This window comes from Vulpes vulpes, chromosome 4 (assembly GCF_048418805.1).
Source record: "Vulpes vulpes isolate BD-2025 chromosome 4, VulVul3, whole genome shotgun sequence".
NCBI lineage: Eukaryota > Metazoa > Chordata > Mammalia > Carnivora > Canidae > Vulpes > Vulpes vulpes.
Window position 1 is genome coordinate 24,548,756 of NC_132783.1, and position 10,954 is coordinate 24,559,709.

At 38.1% G+C, this 10,954-nt stretch overlaps 1 long non-coding RNA gene across 1 annotated transcript in view; it reads left to right on the plus strand.

The window, feature by feature from the left end:
• Positions 1 to 10,559, plus strand: part of LOC140598443 (uncharacterized) — a 90,639-nt gene extending 80,080 nt beyond the window's left edge. The window contains exons 6-7 of the long non-coding RNA XR_012000874.1: positions 6,339 to 6,430; positions 7,600 to 10,559. This is a non-coding gene — a long non-coding RNA (uncharacterized lncRNA). The remainder of the gene's footprint in view (positions 1 to 6,338; positions 6,431 to 7,599) is intronic.
• Positions 10,560 to 10,954: the final 395 nt, after the last annotated feature.

Here is a 10,954-nt window from a genome sequence, read left to right on the forward strand (position 1 = left end):
ACTCTTTGGCATTGATCATTATTTTAGTGGACAGAGTGGCAAAAATTAAGCCAATATTTTCCTAATAGTATATTGGCTATACTTCAGATACATGACCAGAGTCGAGTAATTATAGCATCATTACCTTTGGGCTACATTTATTTTCTCCTCCTCAGTCGATTCATCAATAACACCAAGCCATTTATCATAGAGGTCGAATGAAAACATACCTCCTTGGATATTTTGAAAAAAATCCTTATGGTTATAAAAAATATAAACACACAATAGAAAATATATGTTGGAAGTATTACAGAGAAAACAGTTGAAAACTTCAGTTAAGTCCCTACTTCCTTCATAGATACCCAAACTGTGTCCCACACGGAGCTCAGCTCTGACTCTCCATTGATGTGCACATTCGAAAGCAGGTGTAGATTTTCTCCAACAAAAACGAAAGCTTCAAAGCAGAGCCTAGGCTTTAGTGGAAATAAAGACAAAGCTCCGTTCTATCATATGGCACTTACTCTTTTGTGTGCTTTTTTGCAAACTACTACAAAAGCTGCTCTCATAATTGCCTCACTCTTCCTTTCCTTTACTGTATAAAATAGACAGTCTAATGGCAAACTCATGATGGTCCTGAGGATATATTAATTTCTAGTGGAGACCAATTATCCAGATAGTTTGACATGATACTATTCAGGCCAAGGTTGCAGAGACTGATTCTCCACAAAGATTAGACAGCTTTAAGAAGGGAAACTTTAGAAAGGTCTAAGAACCTACGCACACGTGGACACCATATAATCTGTGCTTGTAACATGGAAATAGAAAGGACCCTACTAAGTCTTGGTAGAAAAGTCAATTCCATGTGTGCACATTAAAGAGGACAACACTTATCCTGCGATTCGGGTACGTAATGTATCATCATTCTTTCCCCTGTCTCTTGATGGCTATATATATTTTTTTACTGGTGTGTTTTACTGTTGCCCAGTGTAGTAGTGGTCAGGGACTATTGCTATTTATCATAGAGTTGAACAGTAATGGGGGACAAGGAAATTCCAAAGGTGAAAAAGAAGGATGAAATATGACCTTGATTCTAAGAGTGTCATCATTACTGCATTAACATCCCTTTGTTTAGAGCTGTTAGGTGCCAAGGTAGATGGATTAAATTGTCTGTTCTAATTCTCACTTCTTTCTCCATTTCCCTTTCAGAAATAGAGCTGGATATCTGTGATTTAGCTGTATAATTTCGAAACTAATCTATTTCTTGGTTGATCTATAGAATTTTCAGAATTCCAAACTACTTTTCTCTGTTGCACCTACTCCAAAAGTTAGATTTATCAAAAGAGGCATGTAGCAAGAGCTGGTTACCATGTTGTTATAACCTTGCGTGGTGGGCTAGACATCACAAATATTAACCAAAGGATGCTTAGGATGTGGTGAAAGGAGGCACAATTGGCAAAATCCTTCCTCCATGACTTACAAAGTATAAGGCATTAAGAGACAGGAGAGAATGATGGTTAAGAATGATTTGGTCACCTCACTGAGCCTTTTTGGATTCCTCATAAAGTAAACACTTGCTTACTATTGTAAACTTCTATACCAATTTTCAAATGTTTCATATTATTTTCCTTTTGGAAACTGCCTTCATTAGGAGGGTGGTGAGGAAGTCATCAAAAGCAGGATGTTTGCTTTGGTAAACATTATGTATGTGCCAGTGGATATTTTGAAATTTATTATTATTACTAGTAGTCATATTAGTATTAGTATTTTTAAGGGGTCTTCAGGTGGGCGGTGTGTGGTGAAAACAAAGTATTTCTAATCTATGTGGCTTTTAACCCCTAGAGTATCTTCCTTAAATTTTCATTTCATGAAGTGTTTTCCAGTGTGTCAAGTTCTTAATCAGTTATGCCTATGATGGTTCTTGGGAAATCTTAATGAAAGACACCAATCAAACCTTGAGTTACTCATGTGTGGATAAGGCTAGAACTTTCCCGACCTTTAAAACAGATGCTACCACAATAACATTCACTGTCAAAGTTCACTCTGTCCCCAGAATTTAGTTTCCTTTATGATTCTGTATGAATTTATATGGGCTGATTTTCTGAAGATGCCTTCTGTGAGTGGTCCTTTCTGATTGATAAGAAAGCATATCCTGTAGGAAAAAAGAAGGGTATATGGCATGTCATATGCCAATCCCAGAGCAAAAGCTTGCTTCCTTTGGGAAAGAGGTAGGGAATGTGATGGTATACGGTTTTAGAGCTGGAAAGACTAAATTCAATTTAGATTCTTTAGTCAATGTCTCTCTATAGTTTCTACCCAAAAGTCCACCTTACACTCATACACTGAAACATTGTAATCACTTACTTTAATCAGATTTTTTCATTGAATTTACCCTTTTAAACAAACTTCCATGTTTCAAGGCCTTTGTGGAATCCTCGCCTGTCTCCTACTTTGCCAGTCTTTTCTCCTTATTCCCTTCCATAGATGCTCTTCCCCCAAGTATGGAATACTTTTTGCCATACTCATTTCCCATTTGTTGATTCCCCTTAAGTGATTACATCCTCCATTCCTACTACCTCTATTTCCTTTCCTTTTCAAACCAAGCTCAAATGCTCTCTTATTCTCTTATTACATTCCCTTCATGAGTCTTTCACTGTCCTTTGATCTATCTTCATGTCCTCTCCCTGTGGTGTAGAACGATAATAAGGGCTGGAGTCAGAAAGACCAAGGGATTGGAAACCTATTATGCTTCTTATTGTGTGACCTGGGGCACATGCAAACTGTTCTGAATACCTTTCTAACTTTCTAACTCATTTGTAAAGTGTGGAGGACAGTAGTTCTAGCTACCCCCTAAAACTGCTGTGATGCAAGGACTGGGGTAGTAGGTAGCATGTAACTAACATGGTAAATTTCTCCACATCTAGCATAACATTCCCAAATCTAGTGTAGCCCTTGCAGAGGTACTGGGTATTCAGTAAATTTCCACACTAACAATTCAGTACACCAATTTGAGATAACACAGGCCAAACTCTGTGGCTTTCATTAAGCATATTCTGTTAGAATTAATGGACTCATATTTGCCACAGGATGCATCTTTATGCTTAGGTAAGATGTTTTCTAGTGTTAGATTAAGTAGACTCAGTTGAAGGAGACCTGAGACTACTGTGAATTCAGGAAGACAATGGCAGAATGTGAAGATGATTCATGCACACAGAGTCCATTTTGACTGATCTTAACAGGCCTACATGGGTCTCTGTGCAAACAAGTGGAATGGACAAAAAGTTGTCCTGCTGTATTGGCCTCGTGACTCTGCAGTGGCTAAATCAAATGACACTATCAATGCTCCTCAGCCACAGCCAGGGGCTGTCTAATAATTTCCACATTTGAGGGTAGGTTTGTATGAAAACACTTGGCCTCTCCAAGTTCCTTCTCCTCAGGAAGGCAATAAAAGACCAAACTGAGACCTACCAGAATTGGAAAGGGCAAGTTGTCATTATCACAGATATCTGTGAGGGAAAATCCAAAGAGCTGTCCTGGTTTTGCAGATGGTGCAGTTGTGCACTGGTTGTTCTTGCAAGTGCCAGCACACCGCCAAAATGCCGAGTTTCTGAAAGCACTGCTTTTCATGGTCTTGTGGCCTGTATCTAAGGAAGAAGGTTGATTAGTGTATTTTAATTCACTTAGCCTTATTTTCACCATGGCCATTATACAGCATGTCATCTAGTGTAAATGTCCCCAGGATGATTAATTAATGGGGTCACTTCAAAAGGGTCAAGTAATGTCAAATAAATATGGGAAAAAATTGGGGCATTTGACTTTCAAAGGGAAAGTATGAATTTTCCAAACCTATTTGACAGGGGAACTCTTTCTGGGAATGGGAAAACAATCCTTGGATCGTATATTCTATATGCACTGATAGCAATCTCTGTCTATACACTGGCATATGTAAGAAATGTACAATTCTGTAGTTCTAAATAGCTCACTTGATGTCTAGTTTGATAATCTGTTCCAAGATTGCTGGAGATTTAGGATTTCTTAATTGCCCTCATGAGTGTGTCTATGTTCTAGAGTCTTTTGGTGCTGTGGAGGCTGTAAAATAGTGAAGTGGCACTTATCTGGTTGCTCTGTGTCATTGATGTATACTAATAGCCGCTGAGGTGTCCAAACTGCTATCTGACCATGGGAATTTGGTCTGTGTGACTGTTGCTGAGGCATGTCTTTCAATCGCAGTGGCTCTCTATTTCTTCCATACTATTCTGGGACTGATCGAAATACATTTACTAACTGATCTGTTCCATGTTGAGGTATAAGGAATTCTGCATGGACATAGAAGGCCATCTTTCTTAGACATGTCAGCTCGCTATTCTGTGAGGAATTTCTGCTCCCTTTGGTTTCCATCCAGGAAATGGTGCAGATATCCCATGTACCTAACCTAGTGGGTTTGGGCTTTTCCTGTGAGATTGCCACAGAAACCTTTTACTCTATGCCATGATCATTTTTGTTTCCTAGAAAGTTAATCTGTAAAACTGATAAGCAACATGGACCTCCCTTTTCCTAATATTCTCCTGTTGCTTTATTCCCTGAGAATGTGATTAGTTGCCTAAGGCAGCTTAAGACAGGAAGATGGATGAGGGAAAGACCTGCGGTAAGAAATGAGTTTTTATTTCTAAGACATTTCCAACCATACTTGGAACATCCCTTAGGAAATTCTGGGGTACAGAACTGAGGATTACAAGGCAGTAAAGGAAAGGATATGTGTAGTAGTGGTGCTGCCGTGAGTTTTATGATGTGTGCTCTTAAGTAATAATGCCTCCTTGTCTTGTGAACCACCATCTTTGGCATGGTCCTTTGCACATCCTCTCCCACATTAACTCTTGAGAAGTCTCTCTTGCTTCTGGGAGCTCTTCCTCCACCTTATGAAAAGAGGAAAAGCTACCTTATGGAAGACATAGGGACCAATTGAGTTCCAGCACCAATAGACAGACACCTACGTTAGCTCCAGATGAGCTCCAGGCTAACTGCAAGTGCACAAGTGACCTCAACTGAGACCAGAACTGCTCAGATGAGCCTCCACTGAAGTGTTATATGAATCAGAACCAAATTAAATGGTTGTCTTACCTACTGAGTTACGGAATCATTTTTATTATCCATGTAAAAATATACAGCACAACACAACACAGTACAATACAGTACAATACAATACAATACAAAAAGTATGTAATAGGATATGGTAGGCATTGAAGATAGAGAAGATATTTTGTGGGAAGTTTTCCTCAATATCAATATATGGGACCAAGGAAAAAAATTTAAATGGAAATAGCAGGGTCTTGGAAGGGGCTCGTTTATCATCACTGGAAAAATAAAGAAAGAGGAAGTGTCAAGTGCCGTTATGGAGTATCCAGTCTTCAGTGACTTAGTAAACTGTAGACATATAGGTGGATGGACCCATGCCAGATCGGGATTTGGTATCATTGGGCAGTTGTGCCTTTTTGAAATTTACTGTGCTTCTTACTGGCTGGATTCAACAGTTTGTGTTTCTGTCACAGATGAAATGAAAAACAAACACTTGATTTATACCAGCGAATTCTCAGACATGACACTAGACTCATCTTAATTCCTGATGACATGGATTACCCTAAAGATTACCTCAACACAATGTGGTATATGTCGTAAAAAGAAGACATATCAAAACTATGGAGGAATCGATGATATGGGTCTCCAGGTTCTGAATCTAAACTCTGTTTTATAAATGTGGTGTTGCCAGTGAGCTGTGTTTAACTAGGCTCCAATAATACTAACACTAGTCTCAGGGGAACTTCTCCTAGTTCTATTAGTTGGCTTTTTAGAAATGTGTTTTACATCCTTTATCTTATTGAATCTTGACAAAATTTCTAAGATTTGGACATTATGTTTTTCCACATTTTGGGCATAAATAAAGTGATACTGAGCTGGACTAATTGGCCAAAGGTCATATAGCTGACAAATGGGGGCACTGGAGTTTGTACTCTGTAGAGGTGGTTTGACATCAAGTCAAGTCCTTTTCTATCAGTGTTGCTGGTTCTTTTCAACTCATTTTAAAGAGCTCTGAATTTCTGAATGCCTCATGAGCCACTGAGGAAAAAGAGGAGGGAGGAGGAATAAAAGCCCCATGCTCTGGTTTCAACCAGAGCACATTTATATATTATAAATTGAAATACACAGTTATGTATTATATGCTTAACAACATATATAATATAATATATATGTGGGATCCATTTAAAATTGTGCTCAAAAAAATTCCCTAAAACTGTATCATTCCATGCTATCTCCTAATACTGCTAGAAACTTCTTGAAGTTTCTATGCTTTTATTGGTCTCCAACAGTGTGAAACCTCCCTTGACCTGTGAGCCAGCCTTCGGAAGAAGGAGCAGCTGAGAATCATTGCCCTGGGGATGCCCTGGGCTCCAGAACAGGGGTAAGTATCTGCCAGACCAATGGCAACCTTGCTGTCTGCTTCTGGCTAAAGCCAATTAAATTATTCACAGTACCTGCGGCCTTCTCATTGTTATCACAACCCATTGAATTCTCTCCCAAGAGAGAAGTGATGTCTACTCCAAATATCTTGAGGCAATTTTCAATCAAAAAGTGTACAAGAGAAACCTGTAATGAAAAGGACCACAAAGGGGTGTTCTTTTTCATATGGCATAGCTATAAGTCATAATAGTCATAGCTATTAAACTAGGCCACAAATTATAACTTTAGCCCACTGACTAGTACTATTTTAAAATCTATACCCAAAGTACAACGGAAAGTATCACTCTATGTTATTTTTCTTTGGGAACTCTGCTTTCTGTATATTTTTATTAACACATCACAATTAACATTGTGATACCTATGGTTACATCATTAAAACTAAGATAGTTTTTGAAGTAACCTAATTTGTTAAACTTTACTTATTTTTTTAAATTTTGTTTCCAATACATATTGGGTTATAACTTCTGTATAATATCTAATTAAAATGTATAAAGCATAGAGAAAAACTTATGAAATCAATTTCTTAAATGAGGAAGTATCTTAGTGGAATTTGGAGATTCCTGAGGGTTTCTTTGTATTTGTTTTTTGTTTTTTTTTTTGTTTTTTTTTTTTTGAGGAAAAACTCACATGGCTGGAGAGAAAACATGTCTGTCTGTATAACTGCAGTCCCTCCTCATGTCTTCCTTTGTCTAATGCTGTCTCTCGGCATGTGCTTGGGGAAAAGCAGTCATCTTATTAGACATCTGTGGCTCCATTAGGATGTTCTGGAATATTCTAGTAGTTTCTGTCTGATGTAACAGAGGCAAAACAGTAGCCATGTATTTTTCTAAATGAGCCACAACTTACAGAGGAAGGTCAATGTGTTTGGAGCCATGGGTACTCATAGTGCCCGATCCACCTAGGATGTGCCAGTACTGACTAGAGGACCTAGGTGTTGTTACCATTGTGTTATCAGGAATCCATGGCTTTGCCCAAAATCCATGGCTTTTGCCTTTACAAGCTCCCCCACCCCTCAAAGATCAGGCTGAGAGTTTAACCTTGGCATGTCAAACTCCAAAGCCCAGGTTCTTTTCAATCATATCACACCACTCTTCTCTCTTGTTTATTTAGGTAGTGTAGTATTGAACCTCCTGGATGGGAAGAAAGCGACTCAACTGCTCTGCGTTTCACACTTTAACAACATCCCTTCCCATATTCCACCAGAGTAGGATAACGAACTCTGCCATTCCAAGGAAGCCTATGAAGTTGTGCACATTTAAGAACTGATCCATCCAGTTCACTACTACACATTTCAGATTCAAAGCATGGATTCTAAACCTCAAGGGACAGAAATGAGAGCTCTCTTACCTTTTTTATAAAGTTGTTTATCAATTCAAAGCTGGAGGAATTAGGTGGACAAAGAATGCATGGCGCTATACTCTGTGATAAATTATAAACTGTCATCTGATTGGATGAGGATTGTTGCTCAATATTGTATAACACTCCAAAAAGGCATCACAAGAGAACAGCATTCGCTTTTGGCAGCTGGGCTAGAAGCCTAAAGTCAGAAAGATGCACTTTTGAATAAGGCAAGTCTTTGCACTTAGGAAGCTGGAAGTATAGAGATGGAAAACAGAGGACATCTTTCTAGATCTAGTTCACAACCTGCTGTAGCAGAGTTCCAGGCATGAATGTATACAAAAATGTTTCACCAAATTCGATTTCTGAGCTAACCCACTCTCGTTAAATGTTTGACAAATGTAAGATTATACCACGGGCTGTTGATGCTCTAGGATCTCTCTTAGGCCACTGAATTTTGTCTACCAGTTTCATATATTCAGAAGGTGTACAATGGCTAAGGAGTCCACATTAATAATGCTCTTCAGGCGAAGAGCATTAATAGCCATAAGGCATGCCTGTATTCTGAAACATGCGTCCATGGGTCTGAAGAATTGAAACTCTTTGGCTTTGATCATTACTGTAGTGAACAAAGTGGCAAATGTAAGCCAATATTTTCCTAAAAGTATATTGCCTGTATTTCTGAGACATGACCAGAGTAGAGTAATTATTGCATCATTACCTCTGGGCTGCATTTATTTTCTCCTCCTCAGTCACTTCATCAAAAACACCAAGCCATTTATCCTAGAGGTCAGATAAAAGTAAACTTCCTTGGATATTTAGAAGAAAATACTATGTAGATAACAAAAATACACACACACACACACACACACATATTGGAAATATTACAGAGAAAACACTTAGTTGAAAACTTCAGTTAAGTCCCTACTTCTTTCATAGATACCCAAACTGTGACCCACACGGAGCTCAGCTCTGACTCTCCATCGATGTGCACATGCGAAAGAAGGTGTGTGGATTTTCTCCAACAAAAACGAAAGCTTCAAAGCAGAGCCTAAGCTTTAGTGGAAATGAAGACAAAGCTCCGTTCTATCATATGGCACTTACTCTTTTGTGTGCTTTTTTGCAAACTACTAAAAAAATACTCTCATAATTGCATCATTCTTCCTTTCAATCACTGTATCAAATAGTCTAATGGCAAACTCATGATGGTCCTGAGGATATATTAATTTCTAGTGTAGGCCAATTCTCCAGATAGTTTGACATGATACTATTCAGGCCAAGGTTGCAGAGTCTGATTCTCCACAAAGATTAGTCAACTTTAGGAAGGGAAAACTTTAGAAATGTCTAAGAACTCTACACACACTTGGTCACCATCTTCCTAGTCTGTGCTTATAACACAGAAATAGAAAAGACCTGACTAAGTCTTGCTAGAAAAGTCAATTCCATGTGTGCAGCTTAAAGAGGGCAACACTTACCATGCTATGCAAGTACTTAATGTATCATCATTCTTTCCCCTTTCTCTTGGTGTCTATACATATATTTACTGGTGTGTTTTATTATAGCCCAGTGTAGTAGTGGTCAGAGACTATTGCTATCTATCATAGAGTTAAACAGTAATGGGGGACAAGGAAGGACCAAATATGACCTTGGTTCTAAGAGTGTCATCATTATTGCCTTAACATAGTTTTGTTCAGAGTTGTTAGCAAGTGCCAAGGTAGATGGATTAAATTGTTTGTTCTAGTTCTCACTTCTTTCTCCATTTCCCTTTTAGGAATATAACTGGATATCTGTGAATTAGCTGTATAATTTCAAAAACCTATTGTTTTAGTCAATCTTTTGAATTTTAAGAATCGAAACTATTTTTGTATGTTGTGCCTACTCCAAAAGTTAGCTTTATCAAAAGAGGCATGTAGCCAGAGCTTGTTACCATGTCGTTATAACCTTGGATGGTGGGATAGACATCTCAAATATTAATAAAAGGATGCTTAGGATGTGGTGAAAGGAGACACAAATGGCAAAATCCTTCCTCCATGACTTATAAAGTAAAAGGCATTAAGAGACAGGAGAAAATGATGCTTAAGAATGATTGCCTCACTGAGCCTTTTTGGATTCCTCATAAAGTAAACACTTGCTTACTATTGTAAACTTCTATACCTATTTTCAAATGTTTCATATGATTTTTCTTTTGGAAACTGCCTGCATTAGGAGGGTGGTGAGGATGTAATCAAAAGCGGGATGTTTGCTTTGGTAAACATTATGTATGTGCCAGTGGATATTTTGAAATTTATTATTACTAGTAGTCATATTAGCATTAGTATTTTGCATGGGGTCTTCAGGCGGGCGGTGAATGGTGAAAACAGAACGTATTTCTAATGTATGGGGCTTTTAACTCCTACAGTATCTTCCTTAAATTTTGATTTCATGAAGTGTTTTCCAGTGTGTCAAGTTCTTAATCAGTTATGCCTATGATGGTTCCTGGGCAATCATAATGAAAGACAACAATCAAACCTTGAGTTGTTCATGTGTGGATAAAGCTAGAACTTTGCCCAGCTTTAAAACAGATGCTACCACAAGAACAGATTCACTGTCAAAGTTCACTCTGTCCCCAGAATTTAGTTTCTCCTTTATGATTCCGTATGAATTTATATGGGCTGATTTTCTGAAGATGCCTTCTGTGAGTGGTCCTTTCTGATTGATAAAGGAATGCATATCCTGTAGGGAAAAAAAAGAAAGAGTATATAGCATTTCATATCCCAAGCCCAGAGCAAAAGCTTTCTTCCTTTTGGAAAGAGGTAGGGATGTGATGGTATACATTTTAGAGCTGGAAGTACTAAAGTCAATTTAGATTCTTTAGTCAATGACTCTCTATAGTTTCTAACCAAAAAATCCACCTTACAGTCATACACTGAAATATTGTAATCACTTATTTTAATAAGATTTTTTCATTGAATTTATCCTTTTAAACAAACTTCCATGTTTCAAGGCCTTTGTGGAATCCTCGCCTGTCTCCTACTTTACCAGTCTTTTCTCCTTATTCCCTTACATAGATGCTCTTCCCCCAAGTATGGAATACTTTTTGCCATACTCATTTCCCATTCATTGATTCCTCTTTAAGTGATTGCATCCT